Source organism: Dendropsophus ebraccatus, chromosome 2 (assembly GCF_027789765.1).
Source record: "Dendropsophus ebraccatus isolate aDenEbr1 chromosome 2, aDenEbr1.pat, whole genome shotgun sequence".
In the NCBI taxonomy this organism is placed as follows: domain Eukaryota; kingdom Metazoa; phylum Chordata; class Amphibia; order Anura; family Hylidae; genus Dendropsophus; species Dendropsophus ebraccatus.
The window spans coordinates 109,500,415-109,527,719 of record NC_091455.1 but is presented as its reverse complement, the minus strand read 5'-3'; positions in this window follow the sequence as shown (position 1 = coordinate 109,527,719).

The following is a 27,305-nucleotide window of genomic DNA, read 5'->3' as shown; positions in this document are numbered from 1 at the left end:
TGTTAGTTTTTTTTCTCTTTTTATGAATTGTTTTAAAATACATGTATCTAATAAAGATTGAATTTTCTTGCCATGTAAGTTCAGCATTTTTCTTTTTGTTGAAAATTGTCAGCAAAGCTGTAGTAGCAGCAGAGAGGCTGCATGCAAATAGTTGACCACAAGGTATATGATAGGATATACAATATTACATTGAGACAAAAGTGTGTATAATAATACACTTGGTACCGGAGAGTGCATCCTACAAGTCAAGCGCCTAGACTCTATCATCTATCTACAGTCCTTTCTTCATATTATGTGTCTGGACATATCACAACCAAGAGACCTAAATGATTTATATAATCTGCAAACCACTTGTCCAAAAATATTATGCCCTGACCCCTATAACTTTATTATTTTTTCATCTACAGTATGTAGCTGTGGAATCATTTCTGAAACAAGATCTATAATTTTCTTTGTACTACATTTGTGAAGAAGTGACTTTTTGATGACTGCAAAAGAACCATTACAAGTTGTTGAGCTGTTACATCAGATAGATCTTTAAGACAATAAGTTGTTTATTAGTTAGTGGTTACTCATATACCAACAGCCAAATGTCCAGTTACCCTCCTTTCAATGTTGAATTGTGAGTCATGTAAAAAAAAAAATGGGGAGGGGTCAAAACATGAATCCAATTTCGCCACATCTGAATTTTTTAATCATCTCCAATTAGAATCAAACTATGTGCTTTTGATGGTCTACTATACCCAAAACCCTAAAGCCCCTGTTAGTATCAGGTATAGCAAAAGGCAGTAGGACAGGACACAGACAGTGAGCCCTAGCTTAACCTGCCCACTGTCCCTGTCTACTTGTCGCGGACAGCCCTAGGTGGCTGCAGACAACCACAATGGCAGTCCCTACACTGATAAAGTGTAACACTGAACGGTGACAGACAAAACAAACACAATGGGCCAGAGTAGACAATCCGGGTCAGCAACGGTCGGGCAGCACAAAATCAGAATCCAATAGGCGTAGTCAAAAAACTGGCAATAAGGTTAGGGGCAGGCAGAAAGCAGGGATGGTAAGAAATACAAAGCAGAAGGGTCAGAACAAACACCGACTAGCAGAGTCAGAAGCAGGCAGAGACAAGCTCAATAACCAGCAAGGAGTATACAGACTGAGGGTATGTGCATACTGAGTAATTTAGACAGAAAGTCTAAAGCGTAATCCGCTGGACAGAGGACGGAGGGCGGAATCCTCGTGTGCATAGAATGGAGTCTATGACACGGGCGGAGACGCACACGCCCGCTGCAGTCCACAAGGGGACGCGAGCTGGGAATTTTGCGACGGAGGTTCCATCTGAATTCTTTAGTGTGCACATATCCTGAGGGTGTTATATAGGAGGCCACTGGTCTGGTTCAGAACACAATTGGACCATCCCCCTGATCTGCAAGCACAGGCACCTGACAACAAAACACATCCACTGGCAGGAAGACTTGCCAGTCACAAAAAGAACGAAAACAAGATTAACCATGACCTGGCCAGACAGAACTCAGCAGGTGAAGTCGGGTGTGTCCATGAAATCAAGTGGGCAGACAAAATAAACCAGTGCTCAGACTAATGCAAAACAAAACAGAGAAGCAGAACAAATACAAGAAAATAGGCACATTCTCTGCCACACAGCACAAGCTGAGGGACGCATCAAGCTCCGCAAAGATCCAGTCCTGAGAGCAATGTTTAAGCATTCTTTATCATATTTAAAGAAATCTGTGGTGGTGTGCCGGTAGCCGGCATCTCGATGGAGTTAAGGGTCACTTGGGCACTAGTCACGGTAGCCTGGAGTAGTGTTAGACCCACCATGGACTGTTGGCACTGCCACAGCACAGAAAGAGAGAATAGCAAAAGTATACAGAGGTGTGTAGGTGCAGGTGCTTTCACAGTAGATCAGAGACCAGTGCATTTTGGAAAAATAGAGTACTTTACTGGAGACTAACTCAATGCAAACAGTACATGTGATGCCAGTGCTGTGAATTCATACAAATCTTTACAGAGAACTTAGATGCTGCCAGTTGAGGTAGAGCCAGTGCTTGTAGTAGTAGGTGCTTTGCAGTAGAGGGAGAGAGAAGAGTTGCCAGAGGGGCCCTTCCCAATGTTGCAAGTATGCTCTGCCGTAACAGTTGAAGTAACAGAAGAGGTGAAAAAAATACTCGTACTCACGGATGATTGTTCTAGTCTTCAACCACTTTATGCCCCCCTAGTTGCGGAATGCCTGTGCTAGGTGTGTAAATACGAGCCCCAGTCATCAGTTATCTGGCTGTAGCAGACTCCCAGGATTACCCAGTAATCCTGCACTGCTCAGTGGGATATGTAGATGTACTGCAGCTTTGTCCCACTGGGGTCAGTCCCTATTGCTTCAGGTAGCAGCCATGCACGTTTTTGAGAGGTTCCTGGCATGGGCAAGGTGTTCTCTGTGTGGTCCTTTTGCATATCTCTGGCAGTGCTCCTCCTGTTCCTCCTTGCACAAAGATGGAAGTAGCAGTCCTGCTGCCGGGTTGTTGCCGGGTTGTTGCCCTCTTACAGCCTCCTCCACATCTCCTGGTGTACTGGACTGTCTCCTAGTAATGCCTACAGCCTCTGGACACTATGCCGACAGACACAGCAAACCTTCTTGCCACAGCTCACATTGATGTGCCATCCTGGATGAACTGCACCACCTGAGCCACTTGTGTGAGTTGTAGAATCCATCTCATGCTACTGCAAGTGTGAAAGCACCACCAACATTCAAACATGACCAAAAGTGACCACCAGCAGAACCACTTCTTTATTGAGTGTGTCTTGCTAATTTTATGTTAAATTGGTTGTCAATTAATGTTGCTTCCTAAGGGTCCATTTACACAGAAAGATTATCTGACATATCATCTGCCAAAGATTTGAAGCCAAAGCCAGGAATGGATTTGAAAAGAGGAGAAATCTCAGGCTTTACTTTATGACCTGATCTCTGTTTATAGTCTGTTTCTGGCAGCTAATGTGTCCCCCTTTTGAAATATATATATAGTCTTGTGTTTGAATACTGTAACTCAAGGGTCTGGTGATGCAATAAAGACTACAACCATCCAGTTTTAGCTTATTATGTCAGGTGATTTAATCAACTAATCATTTGCTTTAATTTAAATCGTATTTGCATACATTAACTGTACACCCATAGAGTTTAATAACAAATATTTTCTAGAAGCTTTTTTCACAGAAGTCTTCTAGTAGATATTCTTTTATGATTTAACACAAAGACTGGAGCAAAATTCTAAAATTATTTACTATTTTTTTTGGCATACTGAAAAATGAAATGTCAGAAAGGGGGTCATTTATGTGGTCATCTAAATCTAGGCTCACAGTAGCATGTGTATTTTATTGACATATATTTTGTAGGAAGGGAACCAATTTATTTCCATGAGACAAACTCTTGCTGTTTGCGCTGGTTCAATCATGATACAAATTTTTTCACATGAACTAAAGCTGCAAAGGAAAGGAAGAAAAATATGTAATTTACTTTCTTTTGTTTGTTTTGAACAAATATATTTCACAGCACAATAACTATCAGCAGGGTTCTAATGACCAATGTTACGTGCTGGTCTTACAGTATCTGGCAATGCTTAATACCACAGGCTAGAAGATACTGTACATGATACTGCATCCACATGATCATCTCAGTATCTGTATGAGTTTTCAGAAACAATTTTAGTCATTGGCACTTCTCACAAAGCTTTATTTGCTGTTTAGGGTTCACACTACGTATATTTCAGTCAGTATATGTATACTTCAGTCAGTATATTTCAGTCACTATTGCAACCAAAACCAGGAGTGGATTAAAAACACAGAAAGGCTCTGTTCACACAATGTTGAAATTGAGTGGATGGCCGCCATTTAATGGCAAATATTTGCTGTTATTTTAAAACCACGGCTGTTATATTGAAATAATGGCAGTTATTTACTGTTATATGGCGGCCATCCACTCAATTTCAACATTGTGTGAACAGATCCTTTCTGTGTTTTTAATCCACTCCTGGTTTTGGTTGCAATATGAGGACCACAATACTGACTGAAATATACGTAGTGTGAACCCAGAGAGTGAGGCTGTATAATGGATGTAAAGCTTCTTTATCTATTTCTAGATGGTATATAACACAGATCCTTAATTAAAATTCTGGGGGAAATAATAAAAAAAAAATGGTTCATGTTTAGACAGTGTAGATTAAGATTAGGCAGTCCAAGAATTAGCACCTTCTTGTTGGCTTGATGTTATGCCAGAAATGTCCATCAGAAAACAAACACCTTTAGACCATTGGCTTAGTATAACAGGCAACATTTGTTGTAAAGATACTTATGCTCTACAATGTGGTGTATAATTATATAAATACATGTAAATATATGAATTTGTATACTTGTATGTATTATGTGGATCTTGCGATTCATTTCGAAGGAATAGTGGGCCTTACTTAAATGGAGATAAAGGAGATACATTCACCCTGTCAGCATGCACGAGTAAGAAGGGATTGCCAATTCCGTTGGAAGTGATCACATTAAAAGCCCTCTCAGTCACTACTGTTAAAGATGTGATATTTTGTATATTTAGTAAAGCCATTACAATATGGCGCTGACCTTCTAAACAAGTAGAGATGTTTACATTCCTAAAAAGCATAAGTAAACACCAGTGCTACTCAAATAACTGTTCTAGTACCCCAGCCAATGAAGTACTGACACAAGCCTCAATAGAAGAACACACGCCCCAAGGATAATATAAACTGGCTGCCATTTTAGAATAAAGGAGATCCACCTTAACCATCACTGTGTCAAGGTGTTTGATTATCAATGCACACAATAAACTTTAATGGTGCGTTCACACCTACAGGATCTGTAGCTGATTTTCTGCAGCAGATTTCATTTAAATAACTGAACACAGCATCAAATCTGCTGCAGATCTGCTGCAGATCCTGTAGGTGTGAACGCACCCTAAAACTTGTAATTCGGAACAGACAGTATATATGAAAGCACTCTTGAACTGCATCCATAGCATTATGATGTACATTGAATAAAATAAACTTAAGACCACAAAGTTGTGAGTCAATCTCTGGTGTATTGAGTGACTTGGCCCTGTTGTACATTCTAATATTTCTAGTATGGCGTATGACACAAACCATGATGAAATCCCTGGACAATGGGCTGCCGGAGCACATAGTAATCAAGTAAGTGCCAAACCTGGATCAGCATCATTGAAGGGTTTTTTCAAGCCATTTAAATGCCACTGTCAGTTTTCACAGAGGCATTTAAATGGTTAATAAGCCAGTGCGGCAATAGGGCAGCGCAGACAAGTCGTGGTCTCCAACTGCTGATAGCAGCTGGAGGTGGCGTTATACAGAGATGTCTCGTGTCTTGATGGTGATGGACGTCAAAATGGGTTAAGGGGTTAATATTAAAATAAATACAGATGCAATAAGATGGATGTATATTTTATAACAGCATCTAGACTATGTTCACACACAGTATTTTGCACAGTAATGTTTTTTAACCTGTGGATTACAAATAAAGAAACTAAACATCTTACCATTACAGTTTTTCTCCACTCCTTATTTTGGCTACAAATACTGATAAAAAATACTGAACACACAGAATAATGAAAATACAGAAACACTGTACAAAACACTATGGCGGACATTTATGATTGTTAAACTTTTTTTTAATCAAAGCATAGGTGTAGGGATAAAGCAAATACCTTTCTCTTGTCTCTGTGGGTGGGTTTGTGTCACTGTCTGCCACCACCCCACTCTCCATCCACTGGTCGGTCTTCAGGTTGCCCCTGCCTCAACTTTGAATGATTGACAGCCAGAGGTGGCAGAGGAGGCCTTAAGACATAGCTGTGGCTGGAAAGAGGGACAGGCACAGACAGGGGCAGGCACAGAAGTAAGTTTATGGAGAGAAAGGTAACAATGAGATGCCTGCTTTATAGGTAACTGGAAACCAGCAGCACAAATATATGCATATCAGTGCTGTCGGTTTTCTTTTAAATATGCAAAAGAAGAGCCAGTGGAGCCTCCTCAAAGAGTCTCGAAACACACCCTTGGCCGGGTCCTTCCCGGAGGGATATCTGGCTAGTCCTGTGTTTCGAGACTCTTTGATGAGGCTCCACGGGCTCTTCTTTTGCATATTCATGTTTCCCAGGGGGCAATGCACCTACGACTTCACTGCTTTGAGCACTTTCACTAGCAGCCGGCAGTGTTGTCGTTTGGCTGGTCTCCCTGAGATCAGCGATCTGCTTCTCTTATGGCTTTACTAGGCATTGCTCCCACCTAGCCAGAATACTGCTCCACACTGATGAGGAGAAAAACCCCAAAACAGCTGTATGTGGATGGATACCTGGCCTTGGTTTTTCCCTTGTCATTACATTGACTTATAGGGCCACTTAATATGGTGGTTTTGGTGGTTTCCTTACAGGAGCCACCCCTTGGCCAGGCTCTTCCCGGAGGGATATCTGGCTAGTTTGCATATTTATGTTTCCCAGGGGCAATGCACCTAGGACTTCACTGCTTTGAGCGCTTTCACTAGCAGCCGGCTGGTCTCCCTGAGATCAGCGATCAGTTTCTCTTATGGTTTTCTTTTAAAGCAATATATACATTTTTCTCTCTTTCTGCAGTACCCCTTAACTAGCTTTAGATTGAGATTTGATGATATAATTGTACAGCCAATCAGTGCAGAGCCCGTGAAATTGTCAGAAACATCATTGCTGAGGTGTAGGGGTCACATTGGCTGCTAAATTCACATGACCATCTCATATAAAACTACAGTATCTGTGATGCATTCTGAATGCCATTTTCATCCCACTCACTGTGCTGTATACAGTACATTGCTATCTAACTGCCCACTTTCATGAATGCTGTGATTTAGATTAATGAGATAGGTAGTTAGTGGGGTGTTTAGCAAGCTTAGAGACAAGGTTAGAATAGAGTTTTCACAGCAAGCATTTTCTTTTCCATAGACAGCAATCCAAAGGTTTAGTATTGCAGGTTACATCTTGAATTTGCAAGTTCAAAGTAATACAAAAGATTGATCACATCTGTTATACCCAGTAATCAATTGTACATAGGGTTAGTGTACTGTTATCTATCCAGAGTGGGTAGAGCTGTATTTTTCTTCAGTTAAAAAAGTGATCGCATTTGTTATACCTAGTAATTAATCGTACATAGGGTTAGTGTACTGTAATCTATCCAGAGTGGGGAGAGCTGTATTTTTCTTTAGTTAAAAAAAAAATTGATCAAATCAGTTATAACCAGTAATCAATCGTACATAGGATTAGTGTACTGTAATCTATCCAGAGTGGGTAGAGCTGTATTTTTCTTCAGCAGAAAAAAAAAATCACACCTGTTATACCCAGTAATCAATTGTACATAGTATTAGTGTACTGTAATCTATCCAGAGTGGGTAGAGCTGTATTTTTCGTCAGTTAAAAAATGTATTGCATCTGTTATACCCAGTAATCAATCGCACATAGGATTAGTGTACTGTAATCTATCCATAGTGGGTAGAGCTGTATTTTTTTTTTTTTTATATTTTATATCATAGCTATATTTTTTTTGCCTTTTGAATATGGTAAGAACTAGAGGTGGTAAGCTAGCAATGCCAGGCATAGGAAGAGGTAAGAGACAAGGCACTCCTTCCAGTGCTCAGTCCAACATATAACCGAGAACATCGCCAGTCGCAGGACCGTCAGACTTGTCATTTCTTGCTCGGTTCCCTGTGCGCCTTATTACTGAACAGCATCGCCAATCTGTTCTTCAGTGGTTATTGGACCCTGAATCAAGCTCTTTGACCTCCTCTTCCTCTTCGTCACGGCCAAAAATGTCATCATCATTATCGTCCAGTTGGAAACAAACATGGGTAGAAAGTCCCTACCCAATATACAGGCCACTGAAAAAAATCCAGATTCTGAAGAGCTCATTGACCACACAATGCAGTTGGGGTCAGAAGGCGGTTCAAAAGATCAAGAGGCCAAAGAGGATGATTTAGTCTGCTCTGACGCCCAATTGCTGATGCCCTCAGAGGAGAATCAGGAAGGTGGTCTGTCATTAGAAATACCAAGTGGTAATCAATGCCTGAAAGGGCCTGTGACTTCTAGCCCACAGCTTGAGGATGTAGACTGTGAAATAGAGGAAGTCACCTGTGGTGATAATGATGATGATGACATTGCAGATCCAACGTGGTCTTTGGAGCGACCGCTGCTGGGGGCATCATCAGTGGAGGATGAGGAGGATGGGGTAGTTACAGTCTGGGTCTGACCTAAGAAAGTGAGAGGGCAGTCGCGGAAGTCCCCTTATATTACTGCGCCAGCGGGGGTCAGTGGTGGCAGCAGGGAGACCGGTATTAGGTTTTCGCCATCTAAGAGGTACTGAACCTGTGAAGCCTGGGCCTTTTTTGATCAAGCCTCTGATTCTCCGACTGAGGTGATATGTCGGATTTGCCAGCAATGCGTCAGTAAAGAAAAAAATGAAAAGTGTTTAAGTACCACTAGCTTTAACAGGCGCATGCAGGGAAAGCATGAAATGCTGTGGAACAGTCGCTTGGAGAAAAAAGGCCAAGCAGGTCCTGAGCTTTCAACCACGTTGACATCTTCTGCCTCTTCCTCCTCCACTTCCAAGCCAAAGTGGCCCTCTGCTGAGGACACAGCTCACACCTTCTCCTACCAGTGTGACCTGCATGCCGTACAGCAGCCAGTCCGGCAGCCAGCCTTCTGTGTACCAAGTGTGGGAGCATAAGAAACGCTTTCACCCCAACTGTTCCAAAGCCAAAAAATTTATTGTTGGTGTTGCCATCTTGTTGGCTTTGGAAATGTTGCCTTTACGCCTGGTGGACACAGATGGCTTCCGCCACGTACTGGCCCTGGCTTGCCCCCGGTGTCAGATGCCTAGCAGGCATTTCTTTGAAAGAAAAGCTGTCTCTGCCCTGGCCCAGCACATTTCAGAAAATATATCAAGTGCGTTGGGTGCATCTGTGTCCACCAAAGTCCTTCTGAATACAGACACATGGACCAGTAGGCATGGTCAAGGTCGTTATATATCCCTGACTACTCACTGGGTGACTTTAATGGAGGACACTGCCTCTGGTGCCTCTGGTGCCTCTGGGTCTCCATTGACAGTCTCTGCTGGGATGGTGCATAGGCAGGATCCCCAGGATCCCCAGGCCGTTCTTAAATTAATTTGTCTTGGAGACTGTAAACACACAGGTCAAGAGCTGTGAAGGGCCTTGCGCACTCAGACCGACCACTGGCTGGGTGCTAAGAACCTGGCACCAGGTAAGGGTTGTGCGACAACGGGAGCAGTCTGCTTGCTGCCCTTAAGATCAGCAGATTTACGCACGTGCCTTGTCTGGCACACGTCATGAACCTGGTCATTCAGAAATTTCTTAAGTGCTACCCGGTTGTTGATGGACTTCTGAAGAAGCCTCGAGGTCTTAGCTCCAACTCCCGGCGTTTGCACCCTGCTTCGGCATGACTGGCATCATTGTAACCGGATCGGGACCTCCACATCAACCGTTACATGTGTGATGTGGCAACACGCTGGAATTCCACGCTCCACATGCAGCGATTGTGGAAGCAGCGTAATGCTATTATACAGAATGAAATGTTGCATGGCCTAATTGCCTGACTCACAGTGGTGCGGACCTCGGGGTGTTCTCTCATAGAGAGTGGAGACAGATGTAAGATCTGTGCACCATATGTGCGGAGCTGATAATGTATCATTAGAACACTGTTGGTGGGAATGTGTGGAGGTAAATAAATTTTGGAAAGAGTTTTGTTTTGTCACGTTTATTTGATCTGGGAACTGAAGAAGAATATATTTGCACAATTCTGGGGGTGTATGAGGATCAGCATATGTCGAAATGTATAAAAATGTTAAATTATAAACTTCTCCTGATTATGATTATACTGCGAAACTGGATCTTGCCCAAAGCTCCAGGATCAGGGAGTGGAAAGAGCTGGGTAGCACAATTCTAAAGAATGAACTCTGGCATAGTACCTATATAAAGATATAATAATAAGAATGTAAAGTTAAAAGAACATGTTGCACATTGGAAGAAATACTGGAGTAAAAATATTAATTAGTGTTTTTTTTTCCCTTCTTTTTCTTCCCTGCCAGCCAAGGGGGGTGGGAGGGAATGGGTAGAGTAGTTATGGTTAATATTACTATAATGAGTTTTAGTAACCCAACTAGGAAGAAGTAAATAAAGGGATTTAAAGATTTAATTAATGTAACTTGTGTGGTACTCTCGGGGTGCCTATGCTGTAGGAGTAAATAGGATGAGAGTACGATGGAAGAATGGGGTGGCGGCGGGCTGCATCTGCGCTGAGTCCAGGGGACGGGCGGGACGGGGGGCCAGGGGATCCCACCAAGGTGCTATGTAGTATATTTAACCCCTTAGTGACCACCGATATGGCTTTTTACAGCGGTCACTAAGGGTCCTTATTCTTCTGCCATTAGCTTTTTATGGCGATGGCAGAAAATCACGTTATAGCGGCGGTCGTCGGTAAAGGGGATTACCGGTGCCGCCGCCGCCTTTCATCTCCCTTCCGCCGTGAATCTACGGTGGGGGGAGATTAAATAAGTGTCCCCCAGACCTCAGATCAGCCCCCCTAGTAGGGCGATCACTAACCCCCCTCCCCCGGCGGCCATCATTTCCAAGATGGCCGCCGCCATCGCTGTGAACCGACTAATGTCAGTTCACAGCGATGGAAAAGTTAAAATGAATGAAAGCCCCATGCTCTCAACCACCGGAGGTAGCGGAGAGCATGGGGCAGTCATCGGGACCCCCCCTGTGGGGTCCCGATACAAGCGATCAGCGGTATATACTATATACCGCTGATCGCTTGTACCATGTGCTCCTGGCACTTTTTATCCCCTGTCACCATGAATGATTGGTGACAGGGGATAAAAAGTGATGTCCCCCCACCCCCCCTGTCACCCCCGTCCCCCAGTCACCTCCCCTACCCCTTATACGTTACCTGATCCTGGAGCTCCTTCCTCTTCGGCGTCCTGGCTGGTTATGAAGTGCGCATGCGCTCCACAACCAGCCAACTCTGAAAATTTAAAGTGACAGAGACCAATTTGGTCTCTGTCACTGAACTATGATTACTGTGATAGAAAATATCACAGTAATCATAGTAATACAGTGAAAATGAATGTGTAAAGTACAAAAAGTGACAAACATACAAAAAAATAAAACACACACTTATTATAGTAATAATTGCAGTTTACTCCCAAATTACCCTTAACCCCCCCCAGATTACCCGTAACCTCTGCACGTTGCCCATAACAACCGCACGTTGCCCGTAACCACCACACGTTGCCCATAACCACCGCACATTGCCTGTAACCACCGCACATTGCCCGCAACCACCCCAAATTGCCAGTGACCCCCTCCAGATTGCCCGTAACCACCCCAAATTACATGTACCCACCCCAGATTACCTATAAGCACTTCAGTTTATCAGTAACAATCCCAGATTGTCTGTAACCCTTCCAGGTTGCACATAACCCCCCCAGGTTCCCCGTAACCAGATTACATGTAACCACCACACGTCGCCTCTGACCACGCCACGTCGCCTCTGACCACCACACGTCGCCTCTGACCACCACACGTCGCCTCTGACCACCACACGTTGCCTCTGACCACCACACGTCGCCTCTGACCACGCCACGGCGCCTCTGACCACCCCAAATTGCCGATGACCCCCTCCAGATTGCGGTGCCCATGCCAGATTACAGGTACCCACCCACGGTTTATCCGTAACCACCCCACATTGCCCGTAACCACCCCAGTTTGTCTGTAAGCATTGCAGATTGCCCGTAACCACCCCACGTTGGCCGTATCCACCCCAGATTGTCTGTAAGCACTGCAGGTTGCCCGTAACCACCCCACGTTCCCCGTAACCACCCCAGATTGTCTGTAAGCACAGCAGGTTGCCCGTAATCAGCCCACGTTGCCCGTAACCAGCCCACGTTGCCTGTAACCACCCCACGTTGCCTGTAACCACCCCACGTTGCCGTAACCACAGCAGGTTGCCCGTGACCACCACACATAGATAACCACCACGGGTTGCCCGTAACCACCCCACGTTGCCATAACCACAGCAGGTTGCTCGTGACCACCCCATGTTGTTTGTAACCACGCCAGATTACCTGTAACTACCTCAGGTTGCCCATAACCAGCCCAGGCTGTCCGTAACCACCCCACATTACCTGTAATCTCATTTTTTCATTTTATTTTAGTAACTGCGCTATTCTAATAACCATTACTAGCTGCGGTTTTGCTCCAGTAAATTGGCGCTCCTTCCCTTCTGAGCCCTGCTGTGTGCCCATACAGTGGTTTATGCCCACATATGGGGTACCGTTGTACTCAGGAGAAGCTGCGTTACAGATTTTGGGGTACGTTTTCTCTCCTGTTCCTCGTCAAATTGAGAAATTTGAAACTAAACCAACATAATATTGGAAAAATTCGAGTTTTTCATTTTTACTGGCCAATTTTGAATACTTTCCTCTAATACCTGTGGGGTAAAAATGGTCATCACACTCCAAGATGAATTCATTGAGGGGTGCACTTTCCAAAATGGGGTGACTTTTGGGGGGAATCTATTCTGCTGACACTACAGGGGCTCTGCAAACGCACCTGGCGCTCAGAAACTTCTTCAGAAAAATCTGCACTGAAAATGCGAATTGGCGCTCCTTCCCTTCTGAGCCCGGCTGTGTGCCCATGCAGTGGTTAATGCCCACATATAGGGTACCGTTCTACTCAGGAGAAGCTGCTTTACATATATTGGGGTGACATTTCTCTCCTGTTCCTCGTGAAATTGAGAAATTTCAAACTAAAGAAACATTATTGGAAAAATTCGAGTTTTTCATTTTTACTGTCTACTTTTGAATACTTTCCTCTACCCCAAAAGGAATTCTTTGAGGGGTGCACTTTCCAAAATGGAGTGACTTATTGGGAGATTTTACTCTGCGGACACTACAGGGGCACTGCAAACGCACCTGGCGCTCGGAAACTTCTTCAGCAAAATCTGCATTGAAAAAGCTAATTGTCGCTCCTTTCCTTCTGAGCCCTCCTGTGTGCCCATGCAGTGGTTTATGCCCACATATGAAGTATCTTTTCACTTAGGAGAACCTGCGTTACAAATTTTGGGGTACGTTTTTCCTCTTGTTCCTCATAAAATTGAGAAATTTCAAACTAAAAGAACATAATATTGGAAAAATTTGAGTTTTTCATTTTTACTGTCTACTTTTGAATACTTTCCTCTAATACCTGTGGGGTCAAAATGGTCACCACACACCAAGATGAATACTTTGAGGGGTGCACTTTCCAAAATTGGGTGACTTATTGGGGGTTTTCTCTCTGCTGACACTACAGGGGCACTGCAAACGCACATGGCACTCAGAAACTTCTTCAGCAAAATTTGCATTGGAAAAGCTAATTGGCGCTTCTTCCCTCTTGAGCCCCGCTGTGTGCCCATACAGTAGTTTACGCCCACTTATGGGGTACCGTTGTACTCAAGAGAACCTGCTTTACAAATTTTGGGGTGCTTTTTCTCTCATGTTCCTTTTGAAAATGAGAAACTTTAATCTAAACGTATATATTATTGGAAAATTTTGATTTTCCATTTTTTTACTGCCTAATTGTGAATACTTTCCTCCAGCCCCTGTAGGGTTAAAATGCTCATTATACCCGTAGATTAATTCTGTAAGGTGTGTAGTTTCCAAAATGGGGTCACTTATGGGGGTTTTCAGGATACCAGACTTCTAAATCCATTTAAAAAAAGAACTGATCCCTAAAAATATCAGTTTTGGAAACTTTCACGAAAATGTGATAATTTGCTGATAAATTTCTAAGCCCCTTAACACCCTAAAAAAGTAAAATATGTTTACCAAATTATGCCAGAATAAAGAAGACATATTGGTAATGTGACTTAGTAACTAATTTATGTGCTACGACGTTCTTTTTATAGAAGCAGAGAATTTCAAAGTTCATAAAATGCTAATTTTTTTAATTTTTCATGATATTTTGATGTTTTTCACAAAAAACACACAAAGTAGTGACCAAATTTTGCCACTAACATAAAGTGCCATATGTGACGGAAAAACAATCTCAGAATCGCTAGCATACGTTAAAGCATCACTGAGCTATAAGGGCATAAAATGAGACAGGTCAAATTTTGAAAAATGAGCCTGGTCATTAAGGCCCAAACTAGCTGCAGCACGAAGGGGTTAAAGAGTAAGTCGGGGGCTCAGTGTTGAGTAAGCTAAGAGCAGCTAGTCTGGTACTTTTTTTGACATCTTAAGTGTTATGTTATGTTCAAGCCTCAACAGATAGATGGATGCATGTTAAACCCATCTGTTTGGAGGCTCCTGGCTGTTCATGATACATGGACGGTGGGTGCTCTCTGGACAGATAGGGGTTGGAGACTAGAGGCTCTGGAGAGACGGGGTCTTGGTTGCCAATGTGAGAGTGGACAAGTTCGCCGTTTGCCCGAGGGTAGTATGGAAGAAAAGGTGTGAATATTAAGAGGCTAAGCTGTTGGAGAGAGTAGGTGGCTTAATATGTCAATGTGGGACTGGGTCTGGCTTGCCCCATGCGGTCCCACCTTGGGCCTCGGGGCGGTGAGGATGGCGCTGCATCGCTACCTGATTGTATGTGATAACAAAATAGACTACTCGTAGTGGGGGCAGAGGGGGGTTGAAGATTAAGGAATATAAAACAAGATTATAGGATGGGCGTCCTTCGGGATTAACCACACAAGATGGTAAGGTTATGAAATATGTTGTAAACTTAGTTGGACCGGGTTACTACAGTAATAATGTAATCTGTGGTAGGAGGGAGGGGGGATGGGGAATTTATGTAATTCATGTAAAGAGGAATCAAAGTTTTTTTTTCTCCTTTTGTATAGTTATATATGAATATAAATAAAATAAAAAAAAAAGATCTTTGCACCATCCTTGTCAGTTTTAAAGAGGCCATCAAAATGGTCAGTCGAGATGGTGCCCTTGTCAGCATCACCGTTGTAGGGATATTTTTACTGGAACAAGAATTATGCACTCTGCGACAGCAGGTCTCAGCAGTGATGGAGGAGGGAAAAGAGGAGCAAGAGCAGGAGGCAGACACGGAATCTTACTCACCGGAGAATGTAGATGACCCAACTGTTTCACAGTTGCATAGATCTCCTTTGGGCACTGGTTCTAGGTTGAGGGAGGGTGCAGGACGGCAGTATAGCTCCCACGGTAGAGCGCATGAGGCTAGCCAGGCCTCTGGTGACGGTCATAAGGAAGAAGTGGAGGAGGATGAGGAGGCAGGGGTGGACACCACCGTTACTGATTCCCCTTCACTGGTAAGAGGTTGGCACAGATTACAGGAGGAGGAGGAGGATGAAAATCCTGTTGGTGCCCCTCAACCCTGAGGCTTAGGAGATCCCGGTAGCATCTCACACATGAGTGCTTGGATGCTACATTACTTCCAACAGGATCCATGCATCAAGGCAATAAAAATGAACAGCTATTACTAGGTGGCAACCCTCCTTGATCCACGTTACAAGACCAAAGTGAGCAAAGTGAGCAATGTTAAATTCTTAAAAATGTCAATTTTTGCCCTGGACAGCAGTCGGACGCTGGTAGATCAGTGGTGTAAAATCAATTTTATGTCAGTTGCACCAAATCAAGTTTCTCTCTGCACAGCATTGAACGTTGGTGGATTATATATATATATATATATATATATATATATATATATATATATATATCTATATATATATATATATATATATATATAATTTCCCCATGGCATTTGTGGACACTGATAGTTTAGCAGTTTAAAAATATGCTTTTTCCCAGGACAGTACTAGACATTCTGGCAGCAATATCACAGGCAATCTCTTAGACCGAAAAGGTTCTAGAACAGACTCCTGGAAGTGGCAGCACCAGCAGTGGCACGTTAATAAACCCTAAAGGGGCCTAGCACATAGACCTGGAGGAAGCAGCTGCAGCACTCTGACTCAATTTGACCCTTAAGGGCTTGCACATAGAACTGGAGGTGGCAGCAGCACTCAGACTCTCTTCAACCCTAGCACAGTTGACGGTGAAAATCGTAGCAAGACTTTCTTTAATTCTTTCAAGCATCTGAGAAAAGAAAGTCTCCAATGAATAGACACACAGATTTTTTTTAAATGTCCTGTAAAATTACTGGGATAAAAGGATATGCAAAATAGCTCTCACACCTCATGAGCAAAGAGATGTCCCTTCAAGTCAAGTTTTGCTCAAAGTTTGCCAAGCCAAACAATCTCTCCAAAACAAAAGATTTCCCATCTGCAGACAGCTGTTTTGTGGTATTTGCCTCTCATCAGTGCAGAGCAGGGTGTTGGCTGGCTAGTGAGAGGTCTATCGAGGTGGGTAAAAGAGGTAGTGACTTTCCTTAAGGACAGCTTGTCATAAAGTCATGTGAAGAATTCTCAGTGGAGCAGCAATGGTCTGTAAGTCTCCACACGTCTTTATGATTAGCTCTCCTTCAGGAGAGTCACTACCACATTGACCCACGTCAATAAAACCTCTCACTAGGCAGCCAACGTGCTGCTCTGCACTGATGAGGGGCAAACACCCTGAAACAGCTGTCTGCAGATGGGAAATTTTTCCTTTTGGAGAGATTGTTTAACTTGTCATAAAATCCCCAGTCAATGTTCTAAGGCTCCTTGATTGAGCCAGAGTTCATTTGAAGTGACATATCTTTGCTCAAGAGGTGTGAGAGCTATTTTGTACATGCTTTCTTCCCAGAATTCTCAGTGGAACAGCATTGTCTCCACACTTCTTTATGATGAGCTCTCCTTGAGGAGAGTAACTACCTATTTGACTCATGTAAAATTACTAAAATCTGACAGTTGGTATGAATGGGCAATTAAACTGCCAAAAATGAAAATGAACAATTAGTTAATTAGGATATACCTAACTAGACTGGAAAACCCCACCGGCAAAAGCACGTACCATGTGATGGAGAATGGAATAGAGAAAAGCCCAGATTTAAGAAGGTTTTATGAAGATTGTATTTAAAAAAGAGTGGCACATTTTCCAAGTTCCAAAATTAAAGAAGAATTTCCCTTTGTACTTTACCTTTAAAAAACAAAAAAACAAATATGGCTCAAATAATGTGTTCAAAAACCCTGTTTAATCTAGGCCTCTGGCTTTTTCCAAGACATGCATACATATGAACACCAGTTGAATGTGGCAACAAATTGCAAGATGTAACCCATGCATGAATTTCTTGGGGTGTTTGATCTTTCTTCAGCTTGCTTGATCTGGGAAGTGGTAAATCCTTGATGGGGTATGGGAATGACCTTCCCTTGCTTTGGTCACTTCCAAATAACTTTACCCAAATAGCACATTCACATGTCACTCTAGGGCTGCTGGGTAAAATCTACAGTGGATTATTATGTCGGTCAGTACTATGTAGAGTTTCGGAAACGCATTTCAATAGAGTACTGATGGTTGCTGAAAAACAGCTGCACATCCGTTGCGGGTTTTAGGCAGCATAAACCAAAAAGCAATCATTCACGGATAAATGTACTAAAAATAAGGCAAGGTAACCTGCCATTTAGCAACAGCAAATTTAAACATGGGAATGTTTAAACATATACAAATTACAGGATTATCCTATTCATTTTGGTTTCAAGAAGATTACTCATGGTGGGTGAATATTTTATTGGGGACTTTACTTGGATACAGACTGGAACATGCCTGAGAGCTAACTGCTGGCTGATGTTTCAATGGTCAACATCAGGCATGGGGGTAGTGAAATCTGGTCCTATCCAGGCTTGATTTATCTTCAGAAATGTGAATCTCTCCACAGGCAACACAGCCTGGCATTCTAGGGGTTTACAATGGCCCCTGCTGTTTTACACACCCTCTCTGATGCAACGCTGCTGGCTGGGCATGACAGTTGAGTGAAAGTAAATTCTGCCAGCTGCAGCCAAATGTTCAACTTCTCTGCCCAGAATTGCACCAGGTTGGAAATATTTAGGGGCAAGGGTAACTCCAAGTAGGATTTTTACCTGGAATTTAAGCTGTTGCCTTATGGACAGTTCAGTTTGGGGCTGATGGGTTTCTTCCCCTGGTGGCTTCAGGAACTCCCTCATAAGTAACTGGAAGCTCAACTGATAGAGTTTAACTTCGGCGTCCCTGTTCGACAATGGAAAAAACATTGCCATTTTCCGGCAGAAGCTAGGGTCCACCAGGGTGTCCAGCCAGTACTTGTTCCTCCTGTGCATGCCCTTTAAGCACTTGTCAGATCACAATCATTCCAACAAGATCGTGGCCATTAGTGATGAGCAAATACTGTTCGATCGAATAGATATTCGATCGAATAGTGAGATATTCGAATATTCAATATTCGTACGGATATCCCATGAATATTCGATAAATATTCGATAAGCGTTCAAATACCCCAGCTTCCGGTTTCACCCTCCAAATGGTCAAATAGATGTTTTTCACTAATCGAATACTTGTTCCCATAGACTTTAATGGGATTGAATATTTGATCGAATATTCGAATATTCGTGGGATATTCGTACGAATATCGAATATTCGAATATCTCACTATTCGCTCATCACTAGTGGCCATATGTACAAGGTTTACTAAGCGCTTTTCCTCATCTGGGTCCTCTGTGCAACTCGAAGGTGGGCTGGGTTATCTTCTTTAAAAAGAGATTACTCCATCTCCTCTGGTGTGTTTCCAGGAACATTGGTATTTGGAACACCTAGGCAAATACCTCCACCAACAACAACAATTCGTCCATCTCTGGGATCAGGTTCACATTATAGGCAATAATGTTACTTACAGTCTCCATAACGTAAAGGGGGGGGGGAGTCATTCACATGTATTTAATGCGGCTGATCAAGAGTGGCTTCCTCAAGCGGTACCAACAATCATCAGACATCACACATCGGTGACCTGGAAATTACAGTTATGCTTGAAGCTGCCAAAATGTGTGATGAGGAAGTCAGAGACTACCAATCTCTGCTATTAAAGCCGATCCAACATGTGGAAGGATGAGTTTAGCTGATGTTCTTGCAGCCTGTGATTGTGTTCTGTGTTGTGGAGGGCATTCTGTGCCACGTAGGAGTGGCTAAAGTGCATACATATTTTCCTTGCCATCTTCAGGAGATTTTTTAGTACTGGGAAGGAGCAAAGGAACCTATACACAATGAGTTTTAGCACCTGAGCCCTCCACAGAACTTGTGTGAGCCCACTCCGCTGCAGTATCAACATGATGTTCCTGCTACTGTCCACCACTACAGTGGCCACCTGTAAATGCCGAGGGGTCAACCACTTGGATCCAGGATCCATATACTAGGTTAACTTGACACTTGCTTAACACTAGGTTAACTTCACACAAAGCACCCACACACTGGGTTAACAGTGGGTTAACTTCACTCAAAGTACCCACAGACAGCAACCTACAATGGGCTTTCCTATCCTTGAATCTTCTCTACCTATCTCTCTCTTTCTTTCTCTACCTCTCTCCTATACCTTGCGCTCTCTTCTCCCTACCTTTCACTAGCATGCCTACTGCAATTCCTCTCTTCTATACACGCACAGACGAATGCCCACCTCCAGGAAGTGGATCACAATATATATATATATATATATATATATATATATATATATATATGTAGAACAGCGTGATGGGTGCGTGGTAACATCACATTGTAATGTGCACATGATTGGACGGCTGCAAGGCATTATAAATATTTGCTTGCATCCGCCCAGTGACTTTGCTGTAGTTAAACATGTGCAGCCCCCAACGTGGATGCACGAAGCATGCTAAATTTGCTTCGCTCATCACTAGTTTCCATTTTGAAAAATCTCCAGGCATGGCCTGATCAATTACATAGTGGATATTATTGGTGCCTTATGGAACCCATTAACATTAACTTACAGTGAAGTACATTGACTTTGTTGTGAAATAATAGTGCTGCATGTAACAGATAGGTAGAATCTTGGTTGTGCACTCCACCCATCCCACCCAGGTAGTGTTATTACTTTTGCCGGTATATGATGGATCTTGAATGCCCAGAGCATAGGCGTATCACATGCCATGGAGAGGCCATAGTACAGTGTAGAGTCTTCCCCGAGCATGAGGCCACCTTATTGGGGTGGGGTGTTTTACACTGTTTGCAAATGGTAACCAAAAGTCTAATTATTTTTGTGGGATTTTTTTTAGCAGTTGGGGGGCTGCTTTTAACTATTTTGATATCTGAAGTGGGTCTGTATCTTGCTATTGCGGTGAGCTGTTGCATTTTTCTGTGTTTTTGTTTGTTTGCAATTTCAGCCATAGCAACGTGCTCCTGCCTGGTGTGAATGGTGTTCTAGGAGAAATGACCAAGTTTGTCTTTTTTTCTGTGTTCCAGATGGAGAGAGTGGCTGCCTCTACTTGGTTGTGCACTCCACCCATCCCACCCAGGTGGTGTTATTACTTTTGCCGGTATATGAAGGATCTTGAATGCCCAGAGCCTAGGCGTATTACATGCTATGGTGAGGCCATAGTAGAGTGTAGGGTCTGCCCCGAGCATGAGGCCACCTTATCGTGATGGGGTGGTTCACACTGCAAATGGTATGTGGGAGTTTTTTTTGTGGGAATTTTTTTAGCAGTTTGGGGGGGGGGGGGCTGCTTTTAACTATTTTCAGTGTAGAGTCTTCCCCGAGCATGAGGCCACCTTATTGTGGTGGGGTGTTTTACACTGGGGTGTTTGCAAATGGTAACCAAAAGCCTCATTATTTTTGTGGGATTTTTTTTTAGCAGTTGGGGGGCTGCTTTTAACTATTTTCATGTCTGAAGTGGGTCTGTATCTTGACATTGTGGTGAGCAGTTGCATTTTTCAGTGTTTTTTTTAGATGGAATCTATCTATCTATCTATCTATCTATCTATCTATCTATCTCCAGGTAGTAATGAAACATTTCAATTTAGTCTCTTTTGACAGGCATTAATATATTCTGTGGTAATGTTACTTAATAACATTAGTAACTGCTTCAAAAGAGTTAAAGAGTTTACTGTCTAATTTTTATTCACCGGCACATACAATGTGAAAAGAATAGAAATATGTCAAGATTTGGAAACTTAATGTTGCTAGTAACAAATGAGCGCAAGTTTGTGGTGTCATGATGGAGTTAAAATTCAAGGCCTAGTTCAAAAAGAGAAATTACTGAAAATACTACAATCCTAAAATCTCCTTTGTTCTTCTTGTCATTACTGTATGTATTTTTGAAAACTTTATCTTTTCATTACATTTCTAAAACTTTTTTAATTAGTATAATGAAAATGGCTATTGTATGAATGGTTATACAGCATTACTTTAGTAATTCTATAATTATTGTCTTGATAATTAGTTATGGTTTGTTACGTTTTAAAACATAGCATTCCAAGCATTTTATTTCTCTCTAAATTTAATTTACTTTTACTCTAGAAAGCTTTAACATTTTCTTACATTATGTCTTGACTGAAAAATTGTAGATACTGATGCTTAGTTTAGTGGTAATGCATTTTCAAGGTCTTATGCTTTTGCTTGCAATACATAAAGTTAAATAACATTGCAAAAACACCTTTTCTCTGGCACATATGAAGAGACAGTTTATGTTGAAAATCTGGATTGTTATGGCAACAATTGATTGGTCCATCTCCAATCAATATGTGTATTGTTTATACATAGCTCTTTTTACCATAATGGGCGACACTTATGAAGACCGACCTACCCATACACCGGTCCTAAATGAAGCCCCGCTCCCAACTGCCTGGCCGAATTCACTTAGAGGCTTACCCCTTTGAAACAGGCCTGACCTGCTCCTGCCCTGTGGTGTAGATTTCTGCCATGATTTTTGCCTGCAAGCACGTAAGTAAGGAGCAGGAGGACGCCACAACCCCTCCCCACCTTTCTGAGCCCCTACCCTGCCCGTCCATCAGGCAAGAGGGGGATACAGCTGGCATATGCCAGTGAGAAGGGGAAAATCAGTGCCTTCTCCCTAGTGTACAGTGGAGCAGCATACATAAATGTCCCCATTGTGTCTGCACCTCTGTTCTAGCAGCATGCAGTGCAATGCCCTCTGGCGCCGGCTCCAGACCCTGCTCACTGACAGCCCACTCAGCCAATCATTGCATTGTTCCACCACTGCCAGTGATTGGCTGTGGTCACTGTGATGGGCACCAGAGTTGGCGAGCATCAGGGGGAGCATGGACAGGTAAGTATGGCTGCTATATTCCTGCTTTATTGTTTTTATTGTAAAGTTGTATTAAACAGTTGTGAAGCTAATGGCATCATCATGAATGATGATGCCGGGAGGTCCAAAACGGTTTACATATTAAGGCTACAGTACTGACATGCTGTATTGCTGCATACTGTATACTTCTAGAGATAAGTAATAACTGGTAATATGCTGTGTACATGTAATCCAAGAGATTAGAATTGGCCAGTAACATACTATATACTCCTGCAGATCAGTTACCTATAACAAGTTGCATACTCCTAGAGATCAATGATGACCAATAATACGGTCTATATTGTATGTTCCTAGAGATCAATGATTACTGACATGCTATATATTGTATACTCCTAAACATTAGTAAATACTAGTACTATGATATATACTTTATACTCCTACAGATCAGTGATAACTGTAACACACTGATAATCAATAAAGCAATGCATTCTCTTCGAGAGCAGTGTTAAATGTTATGATGTAAACAATACTATTGTCTGTAAACATTGCTTTATATTGTTCTATACATGGTGTGTATTGAGTGTTGTACAAGTGCTGTATACCAGCTGTAGGTTACACTCACTAAATCAGTGAAGTAGGAAGCTTCAAGTCACTCCCATAGGACTGGTGCATAGACATATCCTGTATAGAAGTGACCCATCACAGGTGTGTGAAAAGTGACCCCGAAGCACTTGGTGTGAAATCAATGCCCTTTCAGACAAGATCACTAGGGAACACTGCAGGCCATCAGTTGCCTCCCTTCTCTGCTCATTGTATATTGCACTGTGCTTTCCCTGTTACCTTATCCCCATCAAGCATCTGACTGGGAGCTAGCTGCAGGTACACTAAACACAGCATGCACCATTACACTGCAGTGTGCATGAGGGGATATTGGCTATTGTTACACTAGACTGCAGGCTGACCAGAGGTAGTATTTAAACCAGACTAAAAGCAGTTAAACTGGACTGCACATTTATGGGTGTGTCAGATAAGCTAGATTGTGGACTAGCTAAGGACAGTCCTGTACAACAGTCTATGAACTGGTTGGAATGGTATTTATTTTTTTGTTAAGTCAACCGTTACAGTGTTACAGGGAGTAGGGGTATATACAGTGCTGGGGTGGGGATCTGAACAATGTTGGGAGTAGGGGGTGCATATAGTGATGGGAGGTGGGGGTCTATTAAGTGCTGAGGAATGGGTGTGTATATAGTCGTGGGTGGAGAGGAGAAGGAGTCTATACAGTTCTTGGGGAGCGGGTCTATGCAGTGCTGGAGAAGGGAGATCTATAGTCCCTCTGCCTGCATCCCATCTCTGCTGCCTGCACTTAAGCACGACGCAATACGTTGGGCTGGTTCTCCCTCACTGTCCAGACACACATGTTCCATGGTGCAGGTTGTATGCTTGGTACATATAGATTTTTTTCTCTTTATCATGCACCAGGAATAACTATACTGTATATAGAATTGGCTAGCAGTATGTAATGCATTATTGAATTTTGTATTGTCTACTTGCCTCCACCTATATTTCTATCATGCTAGTGTATTTCTTTTTTTCCCCTACTAGGAATAAAGCCAGTTGGTGGTTACTGCCAAGGATAGGGAGGATAGCACATTTTATTTTCTTTGTGCTATATGGTTGTATGTTTTTAAGTGTTTTTACACTTTTTTCTGGGCTTAAATAAAATTATATTTGAGGAGTGCGGAATGTAGTACTTTCTTTTCTTTCTTCTTTGATTACATTATGATTTTTTTGTGTACTACAGCCACCCCATTTAATATTATTTAGTGTTGCCCTCCCAAAAATCATATCTGAATCCTGTTTTCTTAAATGGCACCACAACTAGTTTCACTTTGACATCCTTCACATCACCATCAAATATAGTTGCAATAGAAAATAAATATTAGTGATGTTAAATAACCCTTTTTTTTTTTCTTTTCTTTTTTGCAAATTTAGGTGGATTCAGCTTTTATGTCATTAATTTTGTGGCAAAATTGAAATATTCTCTATATTCCTCAGGATGTTACAATTACGATACAATGTACAGTTTATGTTATGTTTGCTAACAACTCCCTGAGAGCTTTATAAGTGTGGGACATTCTTAGAGTTGTAGTTGTTATTCACAAAGAAGCTGTGGTCAGTCCAGGATGGGACAGGGTCAGTATGTCGATTCTCACTGGTGTCTTATTGTGGCTCCCAGAATCAGATCCAGTGGGCTTTGAGCTAGTCAGGACCCAGAGAAGAAGACAGGAGCGTGCAAGAGGAACAAGAGTGGTGTCCTGTTTATTTTCACTGGCCCACCATAGAAATAATAAAAGAATGTTGCCACTACATTCTTGCAGATGAATTAAAATCTGTTGTTACCATGTAGGTCTATAAATTCTAATGGTAGCAAATATCACAGGGGATTTGCTCTCATATGCACACTGGGAAATCCGCTGTGAACTTATTGTGTGCAAACTACCCAAAACATGTTTAAAGGTTTCTAATATGTCAAGCCTTTATCTTCTTTTCTTCAGACTATACATATTTAAATCCTTAAAGCGTTATTGTCATTGTCATTAAATCCTTAAAGCGTAACTGTCATTTAAATGTAATTTGTCAGAAATCAATAAATATTAACCCCTTTCCTTCGCAGCCTATTTTGGCGTTAATGCCCCGGGCCTATCGTTCAAATCTTACCTATCTCTCTTTATTTAGTGATGACTCTGCAATGCTTTTAACTATCGTAGTTATTCTGAGACTGTTATTTCCTAACATATTACTTTTCATTTTTGTGGTATACTTTTGTTGATGCACTCATTAGTTATTTATATAAAAAAAAAACACATATGTGCAAAAATTTGAAAAATTTAAATTTCTTTATATTCAAAATCTCTTTGAGAAAAATAATCTCTGAGAAAAATAGTCATGCTACATGAACTAATTATTACTGCAACATCTACAACATGTCTTCTTTATGGTGATGTCATTTGATGGACGTCCTTTTACTTTTTAAGATGTTAGAGGGCTTCGAAATTTTGCAGCGATTTTTCAAATTTTCAGGAAAATTTCAAATTCTGATTTTATTAGGGACCAGTTCAGATCTGAAGTGGATTTGTGGGGCCTGTATGCTAGTTATCCCCATAAATCCCTCCACTGTAAAAAGGTTACATATGACATGTTATCTTTACTCATCAGGTCAGTATGATTACAGATATATCCATTTCATATAGCTTTTATTATAGTTTATGGCATTTATACTATAAAAACTGTGTGTCTTGCATATTGTAAGAGTGGTAATATTTTAATTTTTTCATCAATGGAGTTATGTGAGGGTTTTTTTTTGTGACATAAGCTGATATTTTTAGTGGTATACCTTTTGGGTACATGTGACATTTTCTTCTATATTTTTTAGGGGGTAAGACAAAACATTGTCATTTTGGTTAGTTTTTTATTTTTATTTTGGCGTTAATCAGGTGGAATAATTAATGTAAAGGGTTAACAGACGGGGTCATTACTGATGCAGCGATACCAAATATATGTATCTTATTTAAAGAGACTCCGTACTCACAATCTGCCCCCCCCCCCAAACCACTTGAACCTTCAGATAGCTGCTTTTAATCTGTCCTGGGTCCTGGGGTCCGTTCGGCAGGGGATGCAGTTATTGTCATAAAAACAACTTTTAATCTTAACGCTGTGTCTAACGGCCGGGGCTTACATTTGTATATGCATTAGGCTGGCACCACCTCTCCGTCCTTCCTCCCCACCCTCCTCATTATTAGGAATGATCCAGGAACATTTACTGCTGTTTGAGCTTTGCACAGGTGTATTAACAATCCAGCCCATGTGCCGGGCTGCCACAGATGGGGAATAGGAAGCAATCTGCCTGGAGTATTCTTAATGATGAGGAGGGTGGGGAGGAAGGACAGAGAGGTTGTGCCAGCCTAATGCCTATACAAATGTAAGCCCCAGCCGTTAGACACAGCGCTGACAGATTAAAAGTTGTTTTTATGACAATAACTGAATCCCCTGCCGAACGGACCCCAGGACAGATCTAGGATTAAAAGCTATCTGAAGGTACAATTGGTTGCGGGGGGGGGGGGGGGGGGGGGGTCAGATTGTGGGTACGGAGCCGCTTTAAAGGAGATCATTTATAAAGGGAGGAAGGGGAATGTGTATATTTATTTAATTTATATTTATTTAGTATGTATTAATTTAATCTATATATTTTAATTAATTATTTATTTATGTATGTATGTGTTTGGTGTCCTTTGGTGTTGGATCCGGCAGGGAAGGGGTGCCTAGGGGGGAGCACAGCAGTGGCACAGCATGTACCGCAGCCTCCTCCCAGCACCCAATCGGCGGGAGGCAGCAGATCTCCTCATAGTCGCTGCGGTTGCACTGACCCCAGCATCTATGGGGTTAAGTGCCCCTGGGGAGCACGGCTCCTCTCCGGGCAGTGGTGGGGGGAGGAGGCTGATGCACATTGCAGCTAGGGACAGCGGGGAAGGCAGAGACAGTATGACGTCCAGGGATGTCATGAGGCAGAATGGCACTGCTTTTCATGATGTCCCTAGGCTTCATTTTGGGGGAAGGGGTTAATAGTGCAAACAATTTTAATAAATTCTGTAATAAGTTTTTATTAAGCAAAACAGTTTCCTTCTGTACTCAAAAGGCTGTTTTCTTACCTCCCCCCTCACTTCAGAAATAGCGGAATTTCTTAGCCCATTATGCTTTAAATAAATGTTAGGGGTTAAGGGGGATGACGGAGCACGGAGAGTAGAAAAAGCAGAACCGGAAAACACTACATCCTGCAATCTTCTCTTATCAAGCGCCAAGATAAGCATTGACCTTTCTGACATCTACAAACTGTACAGCTGCTTGTCTCCTCTTCCTGCTCACTTATCCCCCTTGACCCCTCCCCCCTCTATAGGTTACAATGGTACTCAGCAAACCATTTTTCACTTTGCTCCTCTGTAATGAAGATGGCTTTTTTTTCCCTAATAAAATCTATTACAGAGGTTTTTTTAAA